Source organism: Lycorma delicatula, chromosome 5, assembly GCF_047948215.1.
Source record: "Lycorma delicatula isolate Av1 chromosome 5, ASM4794821v1, whole genome shotgun sequence".
Classification (NCBI taxonomy): domain Eukaryota; kingdom Metazoa; phylum Arthropoda; class Insecta; order Hemiptera; family Fulgoridae; genus Lycorma; species Lycorma delicatula.
The window spans coordinates 59,494,021-59,513,409 of record NC_134459.1 but is presented as its reverse complement, the minus strand read 5'-3'; the positions used below and the strand labels follow the sequence as shown (position 1 = coordinate 59,513,409).

The 19,389-nt window shown below is 33.4% G+C and overlaps 1 protein-coding gene across 4 annotated transcripts in view; it reads right to left on the bottom strand.

Moving 5' to 3' along the window:
* The window catches only part of mRpL37 (mitochondrial ribosomal protein L37), a 47,465-nt gene extending 38,303 nt beyond the window's left edge, over positions 1-9,162 (bottom strand). The window contains exons 1-2 of one of the 4 annotated variants that reach the window (XM_075366214.1): positions 8,957-9,161; positions 8,433-8,645 (exon numbers count right to left, since the gene is read on the bottom strand). The gene's annotated coding sequence lies outside the window, so the exon portion shown is untranslated. Of the gene's footprint in view, positions 1-5,889; positions 6,064-8,432; positions 8,646-8,956 lie in introns of those variants that run through there. The other 3 variants (XM_075366216.1, XM_075366213.1, XM_075366215.1) reach the window with 3 other exon arrangements.
* Positions 9,163-19,389: the final 10,227 nt, after the last annotated feature.

The window sequence follows — 19,389 nt, the reverse complement described above, 5'->3', positions numbered from 1 at the left end:
GTGTGCGGTGATGCAGTTCATGAAGGAGAGCCGTGTAAGGAGCCTCCTACCTGTATAAACTGCAGAGGACAGCATTCCTGTAGATCCAGGAACTGTCCTGTTTACAAAGACGAAGTGGCTGTGCAGGAAGTAAAAACCCTGCAAAAAGTCAGCTACTTTGAAGCAAAAAAGATCGTAAACACCCGCAGACCTAGAGCAACAACAACATATGCTCAGGCTGCGGCTGCTGTTCCTGCTCCTGCTCCAGTTGCTGTTGATGAGAGTGTAATCATCAACAAACTCGCACCTACCTTGGCTGGCTTAATTGAGAGGATAATCGAAAACAAAATGAAGCCTCTCAGCACTAAAGAACCGGTTAAGCCAAGAATAATTGTACAGCCTCCTGAAGACACATCCGCAAAACAAAAAGTCGCTCCAGCACAGAAGAAAACGGACACTAAACCTGATATCCAAGTCCGTCTTAGCGAGATTTTAGTTGAAGATAAGAAAGTGACAGCTACAGAGTCTGTTATGGAGGCTCCCAAGCCTCCTGTAACTGAAGTGGCCTCTAAGCCTCAGAGGCCACAAAAAATTTCACAGGGGGAAAATTTTTTGGTGCCCCCCCCCCCTTCCACGGGCGGTGACCGGTGCGCCCCCCGTGTCGGGGAGCGGCAAGGTTGCCGCCTCTCAATCGGCGCCGATCCATGCCCGTCGTCGTCGGCGGCTTCGGTGGTCTCCGATTCGGAGACCGGAAGCTACACCGGCGACGATGTTCTCCGCGAACATGATGCCGTTCGCAATATGGAGAAGAAGAGAAAAAAAGGATGGCCGAAAGGAAAACCAAGGTCATAATTTAATTAAAAATTAGCGAGTCGATTGTACAATGGAACATCAATGGATGTTTTTCAAACATCCATGAGCTCCAACGCTTGGTGCATGATGTAGACCCGATTTGTATATGTCTGCAAGAAACGAATTTCCGCCGAAATGAAAATTTTAAATTAAAAGGTTTCGATATATTTCGGCGAGATCAACCGCCAAATGTAAGAGTCAGAGGTGGAGTAGCTATATTAACATCGACTAGAGCTACCACCGAAGCGGTTGTTCTAAACACAAACCTACAAGCGGTCGCCGTTAGAATGAAGCGTCCGCTCCAGGTCACTATCTGCAGCATATACTTGCCGTATTTTGATTGGAATAAGGATGACATAGCAAGACTAATTTCCGAGCTTCCCCCACCTGTTTTACTGGTGGGTGACTTTAATGCTCATAATTCTCTTTGGGGATCAGATCGAGTAGATCCCCGTGGAAGAGAACTGGAAGGGTTCCTGATGAATTCAGAACTTATTATTTTAAACGACGGATCAGGAACCTTTTTCAATGCCAGAGATGGATCGACGTCCTGTATAGATCTTGCACTTATAAGCGGATCGATAGCACCGAGGTACAGCTTCCATATCATAGACGATCTGCATGGAAGCGATCATTTCCCGGTGCAAATTGTAACTGATGTAACCGAATTGTAACCGTTACAAGAAAAACATATCCCGTCTCTAAAACATGGTTATTTGATATGGCAGACTGGACGAGCTTCACAGCTAGAACGATACTCCCAGAAACAACTCCAGTTATCGGAGACGATGTCGACGCCATAACAAATGCAATAATTCAGTCGGCATCGAGATATATTCCCAAAACATCTGGGAAACTTACAAAGAAACCCGTTCCATGATGGAACGATGAAATAAGTGAAGCTATAAAAAGAAAGAAAAGGGCGTATAACGCCTTTAAGAAGCGTCCTAGTATAGAAAATCTTGTTGCCTTTAAGAAATACAGGGCGTATGCAAAACGTCTTATGATAGATTCGAAAAAACGATCCTGGCAGCAATACGTGTCATCCATTGACAAAACTACTTCTGCATCAGATGTTTGGAGGAAAGTGAAGGCGATTTGTGGGCATAATGATTTTGCTCCCATAACTAGCCTTCAAGATGAAGATGAAATAAAAGATACTCCATGTGAAATTGCAGAGTGTTATCCAATCACTTCGAAAAGGCCAGCAAAACAGCCAACTACGAGGAAGGTTTTCGAACCAAAAAAGAACTCGAAGGTCTACTAAATTTTAGAACTGAGTATAATTACTCATATAATGTACCATTTAAAATGGAAGAATTCGCGAAAGCGTTGGAAAAATCAGGTAACACAGCTGCTGGTCCGGATGAAATCCACTATAATATGATCAGGCAGCTGAATACCACTACAAAGCGTAGATTATTAGAACTTTATAATAAAATATGGCGGGATGGAACGTACCCGCAGCAGTGGAAAAAAGCTCATGTTGTTCCAGTACCAAAGAAAAATAAAACAGACCCCAATAGCTACCGTCCTATTTCTCTGACGTGTGCTATGGGGAAAATATTGGAAAAAATTATTAATAATCGACTCGTCTGGGTTTTGGAAAAAGAAAACCTGATATCACCGTATCAAGCAGGTTTTCGGCAATACCATTCTACCACTGATCAAATGATCAGCTTAGAGGACATTATATATAACAGCTTTATTAAAAGGAAACATTGTGTCGGAGTCTTCTTTGATCTTCAGAAGGCTTTTGATATGACCTGGCGTCATGGTATAATGCTCCAGATACATGAATGGGGCATTCGTGGCAATCTGCCTATACTGCTCAGCAACTACATGAATGACCGTACCTTCCAAGTACGCGTCAACAATGAATATTCATGTGAAAGAATCTTGGAAAATGGCATACCGCAAGGTTCGCCGTTGAGCGGTACCTTGTTTACCATTGCCATTAATAAATTGATATTAGCCATTCCAGTAGAAATCAGCAAAAGCGTCTATGTTGATGATCTGGCAATCGTATATGCCAGCAACAAGACTGCTATGGTGAGGTACAAATTGCAACGAGCGATCAATGCTCTAAATGAAGTTGCAAGGAATAATGGATTCCAATTCTCAACAGAAAAAACGTGCTGTGTACACTTTTGTAGGAAGAGAATTCCTCATCAAAGTCCTGCGTTGATAATTGATGATAATCCAATACAATATAAAGACAGCGTAAATGAAGTTGCAAGGAATAATGGATTCCAATTCTCAACAGAAAAAACGTGCTGTGTACACTTTTGTAGGAAGAGAATTCCTCATCAAAGTCCTGCGTTGACAATTGATGATAATCCAATACAATATAAAGACAGCGTAAGGTATTTAAGACTAGTAGAACTAGTAGACTGCTATGGTGAGCAAATTGCAACGAGCGATCAATGCTCTAAATGAAGTTGCAAGGAATAATGGATTCCAATTCTCAACAGAAAAAACGTGCTGTGTACACTTTTGTAGGAAGAGAATTCCTCATCAAAGTCCTGCGTTGACAATTGATGATAATCCAATACAATATAAAGACAGCGTAAGGTATTTAGGACTAGTAAATCCCTTACATGGGGATTACATATACAGGACTTGAGTGATAGATGCAAAAGAGCCCTAAACATTATAAAATGTTTATCGAACTTAAGTTGGGGCTCAGAAAAAGATACATTATTGAGATTGTATAAAGCATTGGTTCAATCTAAACTAGACTACGGATGTATCGTATATTCATCCGCTAGAAAGTCGCACTTAAGAAAGTTAGACGTAGTTCATAATAGCGGAATAAGATACGCAACAGGTGCTTTCCGCACAAGTCCGGCGGCTAGTCTGATGTCTGAAGCCGGAATAATGCCACTACATTATAGAAGAGAGATCCTCTTGTTAAGATATGCAGCAAATATATGGGCTTTCCCTGCTCATATAAATAATAAATTGTTTACGAATCATCCCATGGCTGCATTATACGAACGTCGTGCTACCTATTCCAGACCAGCCGGAATTAGGTACCACGAATTAAGAAATAAATATGAAATTGCCATTCCAGATACATTGGCAATTTCTACTAGAGAAATACCGCCATGGCTCTTGCCAGCGGTTAATACAAGTTTGGATCTCTATCAAGGAGAAATAAAAAAGAAACCAGCAGTGATCATCCAGCAGGAATTTTTGGCAACCGTCAGTAGTTACGAAGAACATATTAGAATTTATACTGACGGTTCTAAAACCGAACATGGTGTTGGATGCTCGATATATGTAAATGAAGAAGCCCACTTTTGGAGACTGCCAGATGTGACCAGTGTCTACACGGCAGAACTCACTGCAATTCAGCAAGCTCTTCGCTACACTGAACACTATTGCGAAGAGAGAGTGCTGATATGTTCCGATTCATTAAGTGCACTCGTCGCAATTCAGAACAAGAACAATAAGGATGTCCTAATTGCAAACATCCTGTCCATTTTATACGTACTAAAACAACGAGGACAGCGATGCGTATTTGTATGGACTCCGGGGCATGCTGGTATTACAGGTAATGAAATCGCAGACGAAGCTGCCAGAAAGGCAACAGTCTGCAATGTTTTGGATGCATTTCCTGTAAGAGTGGCAGATGTTAAAAACCGTCTAACAAACATAGTAAAAAACAAGTGGAATGCTGAATGGAGGATATTAAATACAAAATTAAACACAGTAAAATCTTCTCCTTATAAATGGAAAAGCGACTATAAGTTGACTCGCCGTGAACAAGTAGCGGTGACCAGACTTAGAATCGGTCATACGCGATTAACAAATTTATATTTGTTAACCGGCGAAGTGAGACCAATGTGCGGTGTTTGTAATAAAACACTGACAATCAAGCATCTTATAGAAGAGTGTACCATATATGAGGACCTCAGAAAGAGGTTCCGTTTTAGAAATAATATTACTGCTGATCTGGATAATGGAAATGAAGAAAATATAGTTGCATTTTTACACACCAGTGGACTTCTTAAAAGTCTATAAAAATGAAAGTTTAAAGCAGTGACAAAAGAAACTCTAAGCGGTAGCTTATATATATAAAGAAAAAATGGTATTGATAAGTTTAATTTTAAATGTATGCATATATACATAAGGGAGTCTCGAAACGTGGCACGTATAGTGACGGGAGGTAGCCCTCTTGCCTAGGCCATTTTGGCTCACCTGCATTCAAGAGCAGTGAGTCGGGGTGTGTCCGATGATGGCATGGGGGACCCTCAAGGGTGGATTGAGGGCGCGAGGCTGTGGGTGTCCGCTGTGCATGCCTATAGCCTGTTTATAAGAAGGATTCAACTGCCACGGCACCCTGGCGCGACTGATATACTGCTCAACGGCGGTTCTGGTCGCCTCGAGGGTGCTTAAACAAACTATAAATGAGACTCGTAGAAGAAAGAAAGAAAGATATGGTAGGATAAGTTTTAATTTTAATTTTAATTTAATGGTCTTTTGGGAACCTATCTCAAATTTTAATATTGGGGCCCTTTACACCCCATAAGTGTTTTGTGATTGTCCTTGTCTTTATGTCTTAAATGTTTTGTGTAGTTTGTGTTTTTAAATAAAATGTAAGGGCCCTTTACACCCTTACATATGACGATCCAGATGGTGATAGTAGTTTCTTTTAAAGATTGTGACGGGGGCTAACGACCTTAGCAGTCGATGCCCATAAAAATTCAGAAAAAAAAAATATCGTATGTAGTAATATCAGTAACAGATTTTTGGGTACTAGTTTTTGAGTGTGAACGAGATTTAGAATGAAATGAATGATTAAATTTAGACATGGTCTGTTATATTTGGATGTGAATTCTGTTTAAGGCCAATCTCCAACACAGTGATTCCTTGTTTTAATGTCCCATTTTTTTTCATTATAAAAAATGCATTCATTTTATGTGTGTGTGTATGCATGGGTGTGTATGTGTGTGCACGCGCACACACACACACACACACACACACACACACACACAAACATATATACAATATATTATACATATTTTGTAAAAAATTATAGTTTCCACTTACCAACAATTTTCTATATATATGTCCTAGTACCTTCAGAGTCACTACTCCATCATCAGGGATTTCATAGGAGATGTAATTTAAAATTCATATATAACTTCTTCATATATAATTATATTTTTAATTAAAATTGTTATGTCCATAATAGTTGATTGTCAAAAAATAAAAAATTATTTATACATCAACAAGAATGTAACGTCATGTCCATAAGGTGTTTACGACTATTATTAAATATAAATAAAATAGTACCAACCTATTAATAATTAATTGTAATATATTATTTATATTAAATAATTAAATATATATATTTTGTTTTACAAACCACAAGATACACATACATAAAGCAAGATTGATCTTACCTTCAATCTAATAAGGCCTTTTCAAATCCTTTAGATTCATCATCAGTTATTAAAAATACCACAATTATCATTATCATTGCGCCACTTTGTCAACCAAGTCACTGATTAAAATTATTGGTCAATGTTAAAATTCTATTATACAGGCCTACCAATTTAAACAGATTATCTTGTTCAAAGTTTATCTGGTGGTTTATTAAATTGAAATTTTTATATTTATAAATATAATATTTCTCCAAATGCTCCAGTTTGTTTTTAATGTTACAAATTTTTAATATTTTATGATTTTTTACTAAATCTGTAATTTTATATTCATTTAAAATCAAGTGATCTGTCATATTTGCAAAATTTTAATTTTATTTTCAAATGCTCTTAGATGTTTTGAGAATCTTGCTTTATATAATCTATCAGTTTTTGCTATATATATGGCATTGCAGGTCTGTGCATTTAATTTTATATATTCCACTTAAGTTAAATTTGTCAAAAATGTAAATAGTTATAATTAAAGAATTTTTTTGAAATATTATTCACTGGTTTTTATGCAATTGCATGCCGTTCTTTATTATAAACATTCACTATTTTATTTGTGTTTTTGTTTATATAATTGTATAAAATATACTTTCTATCATAATTTTTAGACCACTTCACTGGAATAAGCATAGTACTTTTGTTATTATATTTCTTCTTTAAATTTCCCTTGTAAATGTTATCAATATAAGATTTATTGTAGCCATTTTATAAAGCTATATTCTTTTATATATTCCAGTTCATTATTTAACACAATCTCATTGTTATTTGAATAAATATCAACTCTATGTCATAACATAGTAAGTACTTCTCTTATGTAAAAATGGGTTATTTGAATTTTTATGAATGGTTGTATTATTGTTGGTAGGTTTTCTATATATGCTTGTTTCAATGTCGTTATTAATATTAATTTTTATGTTTATATCTAAAAAATATGAGTGGTTCTGTCATATGGTAGATCTGTTGATTTCAAATGACATTAAAAATTTACACTTTGTAAATAATCTTAAAACTACAAATTTGTAATGTTAAAAACATACTGGAGCATTTGGAGAAATAATATATTTATAAATATAAAAATTTCAAGTAAATTTTTAGCAGGATGATCTCTTTAAATTGGTAGGCCTGTATAAAATTTTAACATCTGACTAATAATTTTAATCAGTCATGACTTGGTTGACGAAGTAGCTCAATGCTAACAGTGGTATTTTTAATAACTGATGATGAATCTAAAGGATTTAAAAAGGCCTTATTAGATTGAAGGTACGATCAATCTTGCTTTATATGTGTGATCTAGTGGTTTATAAATACTAATTATAATTTAACATACAGGACATGTTTAAAAAATGAATATATATATATATATTGGGTCAACGACCATAACCAAAATGATCCCATAACTTTGAAAATACTTCTAAGTTACAGGATTATTAACATATTTTACATATTAAAAAATATAAGCATTACTGCTTATAGTTGTAGATATAAATTAACCAAATTTAACCAACGCTCGCTAACCTCAACTAATTAACAGTAATGTTTTGAAATTATTTAAATAATAAATAACTGCAATAACTACTGAATTTATTATTTAGATACAAAATTACTGTGTTAATTAGTCAAGGTTGGCAAGCAAAGAGAGCATAGGTTAAGTTTGGTTAAATTATATTTATAAAATAAATAAATACAAATGTTATAAAAGTGGTAATATAATGGTTATATCAGGTGATATTAACAATACCCAAAAAGTGTACAATTTATTGGTCAACAGGCTAATACATAAATACCATATATTGTTCACATTATTAATAGTCAACATCTTATACAAATTTTTATCTGTTTGTTAAAAGTTCAAAGATGTAAAATCCTGTACACATGTTCAGTTTATCTTTCTTCTTACATAATTATTTTTGGTCAGATTGTTTTTTGTATCAATTTATACATTACACAAACAAGATACACATTCATTCACAAACAAAAAGACCTGTATTGGGGCACTGCAAAACAGAATCAACCAATAAAAATTGTAATCACCTCACTGGGGCAACAAAATAACATAAAAAAAAAATAGCGCAGTAGGTTTAACATTATTACCATTAGACATTTTTTATTAACACTATTATATCATTGTATTAAAATTATTTCCATAAAATGTTCTTTTACCATCAAACAATATCTGCTTCTTAACCACTTTACGATTGGCATCATCTGTACACTGCTGAGCATAGAACGGCATAACAACTGTTAAAAGAACTGTAAAACATATTTTCGTAGTAGTAACTGTACGTAGTCGCTTCTAAATAGTTTCTCATTCGTTTTTAAAAAATCAACCACATTTGGTCATGCTTTTTACACATGTGTAAATTTGAAAGCTACCTGCAATGTTAAAACTTAGTAATACTTCTTGGTGACACCCTACAATACATAATGTACTACTAATTTAAAAATATTGTAACCGGTCTCAATAACCTTTTCTTTTGATACTTATTCTACCGCATTTAACCTCAAATAAAAGAACGGCCCCTAAAAAAGTTGAGGAACCAAGTAACAGTAATACCATTTAAATGAAATGTAGGTTAAACTATAGCATAACTAATTAAATGCCAGTATCATAAGATGAACAAATAACATACAAGAGAACAAATAAAAAAGATATCAAAGGACAGTACTCAAATCGAATAACTTACCTATTTACACCTCTATTACACAAAAAACATGGGCTACAATGACAATTTATTGTCAATTAATAAAAAAAATCAACTAATAGCAGATTTTTAAATAAAAGACGAGTGATAATTTATTTACACACATTTCAGCATAATGAACTTCCGAACAACCAGAATCCTTACTAACAACGAATGCTCTGGGATTACCGACTAACACAGATCGATTTTTATAATCGATATTCCGACAAAACAAAATGTAGGATATTACAATCGAAAAACTTAAAAATTTTTGAAAAAGCAATAGATTTTTGATTGAACATTAGAAATACAAAAATAAATTTTATATTTTTCGCAGCGATCAGCACCTGTTTTTATGGCAAATCGTTTAACCTAATTCCTTTCAGATTCGCAAGAATGATATACTACTTAGTATAATATTTTAATGGATATCGAAGTTTGGATGGAACGAGGGCGTCTTAACAGAATCAGATATGCACCAAGAGAGGGTTAGCTGAAGCAGCCTTTTATTATACATCCAGCACGTTGTAACGGGCTTGAACTTTCAAAAGGGAATTTAATCCTACCAGAATGAAATGAACTTCATTTCAATTTTAGTTTATTCTTGTCATTACTTTTCTAAATGGATCTCTTTTCCTCCTAAAAGCTTATTTTTATTAAATTTAAATTTTTTATTTTTCCTTGTATTTGCTGTTGGTGGGAGTAAAAACTGGGTGGGAGCAAGTTGCAGAGTGCGAGTACTGAATTCTCTCCCAATACAAGTGTTGAGTTTGGGGATGACGCTAGCTCTGCTAAGACTTGCACTGATTCCTGACTAATCTCATTGAAAGGAATATTTTTAGGATATATATATATAAAACCCACTACAAAAAAAAAATTATATATATTTTTTTTTTCTTGGTAGGCTGTGCACCACATGTGGATAATTGAAGGTCTCACAGTGAAGTAAAACTGCCCTATAGTTTTTATTTCTATCATGTATTAAATATTTTGAGAGCAGTAAACCAATGGAATCCAGGCTGATTCTTAATACCCAGCAGTCTCTATCCACATATTGTATGCATACAAAGTTTGAGAGCCTCAAACTCAATATCCCAAACTTTACATAAGGAGTATTTTGCTGAGGAATCAGTCTTTTGATAGAAAGCATGAAGATTTCTTGTTCCTTGCCAGTTACTGAACTAATGTTTCATACAAATAAGACAGAAGTCACATTAGTTTGAGAATGTAAAATTTACCTTCATTCACTGATAATTCCTCCAGTAGTTCCAACTTACTGAGCTAGGAACAAAGCACAACTGTCTGGCATTTGTAGACCAGTAGGTGAAAACAGCCAAGAGGGCAATCCTTCCTGATAAGTAAGAGGCATCTCCCTCAGCTCTGGGGACAAATAATTATGTTTAATTTTTTATGATTAGTTCACCATATAAGCTCAAAAATTGTGTGTGGGAATATGAATGGAAATTTTATTCTGTAAAAATGAATTTTCAGCGTTTTAAAGAATAAACATATTGATGTAGCATTTATCACAGAAACCAAAAAAGTTTCAAGGTAGTAAATAAATGCATAATGAGATAATTAAGAATGATGTTCAGCAGCAGCACACTAGTAAGGACAATTTGGTGTCCTTAATGTCTTGATTCTTGATTTATTAACCAAAAAAAGTTAAAAAACTAGAACTAAAAACTATGAAATACATATATAAAATAACAAAAATAATAAATTAGGTTTATCTAATATAGCAGACCACCTAATAAAAAATAAGCATTATATTTCTGATATTAACACAAATTTAGTAATATCAGAAATTAATAAAGATGACATAAAATTAAATATATTAGAGAAATATTACATAAATATATAAATACAAACAAAATTTCAGTTTTATAAACCATCAGACTGTGTTTGAGGGAGACAGTCTTAAAAAAACTATGACAAATAGCAGCACATAATAAATTAATACGCAATTTTCATTATTTTAACATTTTTAATATGCAATTTAATTAAATATTTCAATCATGACTGAGGGTGTTGGATCCCGCGAAAGTACTTTTCATGGTAAAATTAAGGTAAGATATATCTTATCTCAATATTCTGTACTAGGTTGTTTACTTTAATAGAATTTAAAATATAATTTAACAGCACAGAGGAATAATATGAACCTTAAAAAGATTAATTCCAGTAAAATAAAATGTCATGACTGATTCATAATCAACACCCAAAAAGAACTATTAAAGATAAATTAATAAAAATTTGTGTAGAGATTTTTTTTGTGTTGTAAATGCAAACTAAGAAAGATTTTTTGAAATTCCGATTTAACTCTTTAAAATCAAGTAACAATGGAATTTACTTTTTTTTTAATTTTTCAGTAACAAATGAAATTATCATCTTTTTTTTGGTACAGGTATCTTCATGTGAATATCTAAAGACCAATTTCTAGATTTTTTGAAATTCTAAGTTTAAAGGGTTAAGTTGAATTTTTGACTTTTTTTTAACTCTGCTAATTTTTTAATTTCTCTATAACAAATGAAGTTATCAACTTGATTTTTGGTTTGTGTAATCTTCATGTTGTTACCACATATATGCCTAACTTAATATTGGCGGGCGGCAACGGTAGCAGCTCAGATGTCAGCGGAAGCACAGTACACGCATGCACTTGCACAATGTCACTCCCGCCAACAGATGACCGCGTAGTTCTCCCACCTCAGCGGCGGTGCAGCCCCACCACTCTCAGGCTCCAATAAAAGAGCGTGCACGAGAGTGAATTTTTAATTCATCATCGACCACCACCTGGAGAAGACCAAGAAGAAGAAGAAGATAGAAGAAAAGTTCCCTGGCTGCCTCAACGTGGAACTTCCCGGAGGATGCCAACATCCCCGTCGGAGTAGCAGGCCTGGCCGGCCCGTCAAGGAAGCCACTGGATGCGGATGCTAACTTCCCGCTCCAGCTCGCCGGGCTTCACAATCGACCTGGCCAGCGGATTCAGCAACAGGAGCCGGCCCAGTGTGGTGTTGCTCGGGGAGAACCACCTCGGCTGCGCTGGTGAAAGACGATCGACGCTGACCCGACAATGTGGGGCTCCGGGGGCCACCACTGCCACAATGTAGTGGGGACCCAACTGCCGCTGAGGAAAAGCCCAGTCTGATTTCAATGGACAAGCCGCAACTCCCTGACTACAGCCAAGTCTACTTCACCGGAGACCAGCTTCCAGACCCAATAGCTCTTCTCAGGGCTAACTCAAAATACGGCCTTTTTCAGGCTACCATAAGGTTATAAATTACAATAAGCTGTCAAAGCCAATTGACGACAACAAAAGCCCTTCTCATCCCTGAGAAGGGCTTTTGTTATAACCTTATAAACTACAAGGTTTATAAGTGCCACGTGCCGTCGAAGCCGTTCGGTAACAATGTGAATATCTAAAAACCAATTTCTAGATTTTTTAAGATTCACCCTCTAAAAGGGTGAAGAAAGGTAAGAAAAGTCTGAACAATGATAGCAAATTTTCCCCACTTCCAACTACTAAATGAAATATTCACTCAATTTCAAATACTCTTCAAATAAATATGTAAAAACCATTTTTGAATTTTAATATGTTAAGGGGTAAAAACATAAATTGTTTTTTCCATTTTTGCTATTTTATGCTACCACCACTGAATCAATATTTATGAGATTTGATAACATTGTGATGGTAATCTATGTTTGTAATTCTGATTATGTATTTCGCCATCAAAGGTGAAATACATAATCAGTTTTATTTACAATCATTATTATTCTCACAAGCATGAGTTTAATGAACACAGTGGGTTCCAAGGGGCAGAGCCCCTTAGCTAGATGGAAAGACTAAGTGAAGCAAACTCTGACCAGCTAGTATATATATATATATATATATGATACTTTAATACAATGGAAACATATCAACAAGAAAGTTTTAAGCTAATACAGAATTATGATCCTGAAGATGTAGAAGAGAAGTCAGAAATATTTACTGATGCTTCAGAAAGTAGTAGATAGATAAATGCAAACTGATCAACTTGTAGTACCTGGAAACTTTAATGTCAGAAAGTAAATGAAAATCTAATGGTATTGGAACATTTGATGAAGATTTTAATCACTTTCTAAAAGATTTTGATTGCTTCAATGATTTTAAAATTAAAAACATTTTCTTTAGGAAAAATGAGATTCATTAATATAACTGGGCAGCAAGAGTTGCCCAGGTATCAGTCACTTCATTTATACTCATAGATATTATCCTTATTCATCCTTGAAGTAATACTTTATGGTGGTTCCAGTTGCTAAACAGAAAAAGAAAGAAAGTATTAATCAGTCATTACTAAACTATAAAAATAAAACTAACTATAACTATAGTTAGTATAACTATAGTTATACTATCAGCTAACTATATCAGTTAGCTGATCATATAACAGATATGAAAGAATATGGAGGCTTTGATAATAGCTCAGATTTAAGTCTTCTTTTTAAGAGATGACTTCTTTCCTAGAGGAAAAATCAAACTGTAAAAAATATTTACAAGGTTTATCTTTTTTAAAATTAAGGTATCAGGTATTTATATCAGCAGCATTGTGAATAATAAGCTTTAAGTCCAAATTAGAAACAGATGAGGAGTGAAGAAAGAAGTTTAAACAAATTTTTCCATAAAAAATCTCTTCTGAGGTTCTTCATACAAAAAATAAAGAAGGAAGAAAGCTCTCAAGATTTGGACTGAATAAATTGAGAGAGATCTGTCTTTGGAAGATAAAAATTTTGTGTACAAATAGCATATAAATAATCCCAAGTTCATTGCTGAATAGATGATCAATGAAAAACAAGTGGGATTTAGGAAAGGCTAGGTAACCATAAATAATATCTCTATAATAAAATAATGTTTGAAATACAAAGAATACTACTTATAAATTCATACTGTACTTACTGATTCATAAAATACATTTAATAGTCTAGATAAATTTAAATGATAGAATATACTTTAATAATTAGAAGAGAATTCCCTTTCTATCTTGTTAATGATATTAAAAATGTGTATTAAGACACTTCTGCTCCAATTTAATGTAGAAATGGGGACAAATGAAGGTAGACAGGGATACTGTACATCTTCAATTATTTTTAATATTTATTTGGATAATACTGACCAATATGAATACTAGTTTTTAACTTGGGGATTCATTCAAGTCATGAGATAACACAAAACATTGTTTCTTATGTCAATGATTTCATTATACGGGAAACTAAAGATATGTTTAGAACAGAATTGCTTATTCTGCAAAATATATGTGAGGAGTTAACTTGTGTGTATCTGCTACAAAAACCAAAATAATGATTTTTATTGGTAAACATCCTCTAAGATTGAAAATAGAGATAAAAGAATGATCCTGAAACAGTTTTTTTTTAAATTACTTAGTTTTATAGATGATCGAGATGTTACATATAACCTAATTTTAGGCATATATATATATATATATATTAATAAAACATTAAAAAATAAAACATAAATGAAAACTACTAAAATTCTACATGACTATGGCAGTACTTATTTTAGTGCATGGAAGTGAAACATGGCCCTTCCAAAGAGAGATCAGGATTGAATTACAGTTGCTGAAATGAAGGTTTTGCGGGCAGAAAAAGCAGCAGTTTGCTATATAGGATAAGAAATGAGTTATAAAGTTATAAATATATATATATAGCCTGATTGATAAGATAAAGGATTATAAAATTGTCTGAAGCAATCATTTGGAACTTATGGAAGAAAGCATGTTGCCTCGATTAGCAATGACACACCAACCATGTTGTCACAGAAGTGTGGGTTGTCCAAGGAGAAGGTGGCTCCCAAAATAGAAAGAATTGCCTATCCTATGAAGTGAGTAAGATTTTGTAGCACATCCCTATAGTTACAGATAATACTCCCTAGTTATAGGAACGAGACAGGACTATGTGAACAGGACTATGTTCCCTGAAACCTTTTAAGTAATCAAATATCCTATAAGAGGCATTTATTGTAATCAAAAACACACAATTGGTGAATTTTCCAGTATTCATATGAAAAAGGGTGTTTTGGTCCTAATCTGAATGAATGCTGAAACAAAAACAGTTGTAATAATTAATTCAAAAACTTCTGCCTATGAAAAGCACAAGACTAATGGGAAGGGGCGAGGGTGAAGTGTGATTCATCATCAAAATTCGACAAAGGCTCTCCTGGTCAAATAACATAACTTCTGATTGGTAAATAGCAAATCCAACAAGAGTTTGCCTGGAAAAAAGACTTCTGATATTAGTGTATTACCAATTTCTAAAAGGTATATGATACTTTTTAGCTGTGGTTTCACAGCTTTTATCTTTACCCAAAGAGAAAATGGTTATCAACCCTGGATCCAGAATGGCTGAATCATGAACATCAGCTTTTCAGTGGGTAACTAATATGTTTACCTGCCCTTCTTCTTCTTGTATTATTATTTTTGTTCTTCAACATTTAGTTCTGTGAAGTATAAATATACACCACTTTAGTCAGTTATTTTGGGACTTATACACTACACTAAATTAGACAGAGCCCTTTAACTCAATTCTGTTCCATAGACAATAGCACTGTTACAGTGACTGAGGGAAAACAGAAAGTGAAGGAACATCATTGGGTTTTGCCTAAAAGCTGTCATAATTTTCTATAAAAAAAAAACAATGGTTCAAAATATATGAAAGTAAACTTAAAAGTTGACTTGCAGGAATTTACCTCCCAGTAGAAATACGAGTCTGTTCTCTTTCCCTTCGTGGTATGGAAAGGAAAATTAACACCAATGACGATCTTGAACTAAGGAAGTCCAGTGGATGCTTGTCAATTTCTAAACCTCTAATGGTATATCAGCATTGAATGTAGGAAACAAATCTACTATCAGCAGTTAGAAAAAAAATTAAGTCCTTAACAATATGTTTTCAAGACTAGATTGTAGGTTATAAGTGGGTGGCAAATCTTAAAAGAGCTTCCTCTGGCTCTGACCTCAGGTATATACATTTTGAAATCAAATATATTTGATGTGAGGTTAAAAATTTATATCTAGGAGGATGGGCTGGAACGTCTTCAATAGAGATCTATCACATCTGTTAAGAGATTTGGAAGATTCTTCAAAACAGAGCTGATATTAATAAAACTTCAGTTGCTCTGCTGACAACCTTTATTAAAGCTAATCATTGAAAATGACCTTCCGGCTCAAAGTGGTAAAGTGAGCTAAATGGCTTTTACCAAAGTAAAATATGATAGAATATAATCAAGCCTGTTGGTTCATAATAAAAAGGTTTTTTGTCTTATTCCTGAAGGTCACTTTTTGAGGAATTAAATTTTCTGTATTGCATTGAGGCTCAAGAGAATTTTTACATGCAATCATTCTTCTTAATTGGCAATCTTTTTTGGGGAGATGGGGAGTCAAGTAAACCAGTAATGAAGAGACTCTAAGGATTCTCCTGAATACCCTGGTTTAATGTTCCTTGGCAATGCAAAGGGCTCTGCTTGTGAGATGGTAGGCTTTGACGTGATGCAACCCTATTGACTGGCAGTTGGCACAAACATTAGCAATGTTTATAATGTCACAACTAGTAAATTAGACTTATTTAAAACTGAAATAAATAGGAATAGTGTGGTATTTTTATAATAGAAGTGAATATTTACACAGAGAATTACCCACGTAAGAACTGAGATAGTATTGATTAATTTAAATTATGGGGGTTTTACACGGCTTATTTGTTTTATTCTTCATTTTTTTATGAAATATAACTTTGAATTCATACAAAATTTTTTTCTGCTAATCTTTAAACAAATCTCTTTTACAATTGTAGAACTTTACAAAATGAAAATTTGTCAAAAAACTAAATAATAGATAAACCAACAATAAAAAATACAGTCATTTAGTCTTGAATAAAATTAAAACATCTTAAAAATATACCTAAACATAAATTAATTACTGGAAAATAAATATTTGTGTTATCTTAGTGAGTAAATCTTCATCAATGCACACCAGTACCAATGTTGGTTTAGCAGAATCCTCCTGTTTTTTGTATTTTATTTTAATTTTTGTCTCATTTATTAACTTTCAGTCAGCATATTTTTATTTACAAGGATTGCTTTCTCAACTTCTTTATTAAGGAATTTGTTACTTTTCTTATTTTTTAGTAGTTAAATACAATTTTAATGTTTTAAAAAATTTGACATTGTAATGTAACCATATTGAATTTATTTATTCTACAAAACTACGGATTAAAAAAAAAAAAAAAAATAAAAAAAATAGTGTGATTTTTCATTATGAACACTAACTGCTTGTTCAAATTTTTTGCAGTTATTTTTTATCCTTACATTTTTTCAAAAATTTTAAGTAAAAATTAAGGGAGACAGCATATAGAATTAATTCTCTTAGATTTTTGTCACATAAGATTTAAAAATAAGAGAATCACACTATCACGTGGTTTTCTAATTCTTATTTTATTTAGTCTATTTTTACAAAAGCTGCGTTGAGATAATTATGATGGCAGCCAATATAGCAGGTCTATGTTCATGCTCTGCTCACCAATAATGAGGAAAATGTACAAAAGATATTTAAATAAATTTTTTTCAAAATTAAATTGTGGTATTAATTTTTTTTTTATATAGTAGCCTTCAAGTGAGAAAGTGGCAAAAATCATTCGAGTACAAGAGTTAATGCCTCTTACATATCTTTGAAATGTTATGTTTGAGTTTGGACTAAATTGGAGAATTTCACGAAAATGTCTTAGCTGAACAGGAAAGAGTTCTGATTATAAAATAATTCTACAAGAGGCTTCAATTCCCCTTCCAGGATTGAATATTAAGTGCCTAGAAACCTGAATTTTTTATTAAAAGTGTAATGATACAAAATTATTATATGAGCAGAAATAAGTTATCAGACTTCTTGAAGATTACCTTTAATTTAATGATGATGTTTTCTGGATGAAAAGAGAGGTAATTAACTGATAAAAGCATATGTTTTGTTTATGTAAAAGAACTCGATCACTATCTGTTACATGCCTTAAGAGAAATATGAATTTTGGTTCAGTTAAATCTGTGGTTACAGTTAAGTGAAAATGAGGTACAGTACGATTAAAATTTGTGCAAAAATTACTCTTAAGTAACCGAAAACAAATACTGAATTTGACCTGAATGTAAAAAAATAACTTTTTTAATTATTTTTCTGCAACTGGTAATGAATTGTGAATACAGCAGATATGAATGACTCCAAAACTGAAGGTTCTATTATTTATAATGGAAGAACTCTCATGGAGAGTGAGTTTTTTGGTCTCAGATCCAAAAACCATACAAAGAATTGTATTTATTTTTACAAAATTGCTGTTGATGTTATTTTTATTATAAGGGTAAATTATGAATATGATTCATTAGAACACAATATCAAGAAATATTGGCACCAACATTTGTCAAGTTTTTCAGTTGTTCACAGTACTACAGTAGACAAACTTTATATGACAATGGAGAGAAACTTGTTTCTACCATTACCATGGATCATAAATTGTGTGTGTGTGTGTGTGTGTGCGCGCGCGCGCGCGTGCGTGTAGCAGTCTCTTTCTTAGTGTAGCTGCTGCAATGAATCTTGAAGCTTGGACTACAACAGCTAGTATGGTGTCTGTTATCCAAACTGAAAACATTCAGTTTAGTTTTCACACATAGAAGCAAATTACTTTCTTGTAAAAACAGCTTATTTTAAGTTATTGGATGGTATTATGGATTTATTTTAAATATTTTCTAATTTCGCTGTTTATACTTTATAAATGATTAAGTATTTTGCTGTATAAAAAATGTTATAACTATGAGCTCATAGTTTTCAAATACGTCAGACCAATGTAAAAATAAATAATTATCGTTAAGCCTATGTTATCGAATGCTTGAGTATAATCCAGTTAACTAGTTGTTCTGTGTTTGTTGAACCTTCACTTCATCTGAAAACATGATACATTCTGTTGAGATACTGATGGCCTGCTTGGTGACTTCCCTTTTAAGACACTGTCTGTTTTCTTAATCTGATTAAACCACTGGAACAAGGGAGCAGAATATGTCCGAAAGTGGTTCAGGAGAAATTTGGGCCATTTGGGGAAATTTCACAGAAATTTTTACCAGTCATGAAAAATAGAAATCACGACGTAAATATCAACTGATGTTGTATTCATGTCATTTTTACAATTATTACCTAGAATAATTGATCTTTTAACAAGTTTAGAAAATAAACAATCATCCTATTGAGAATTAGGCAAAATGAGAACAAAGGTAGCAACGTCATTCATGGTGAACGATGACCCATTGACTCAAATCGCGACAGGCAAGAGATGCATTACTGATAAGATGCACTGTGGTTACCAGTGCATCTTGTCTCCTCTCTACTGCACTATTTGTTTCATTGCTGTTGGGTAGGCAATAGTGTTTC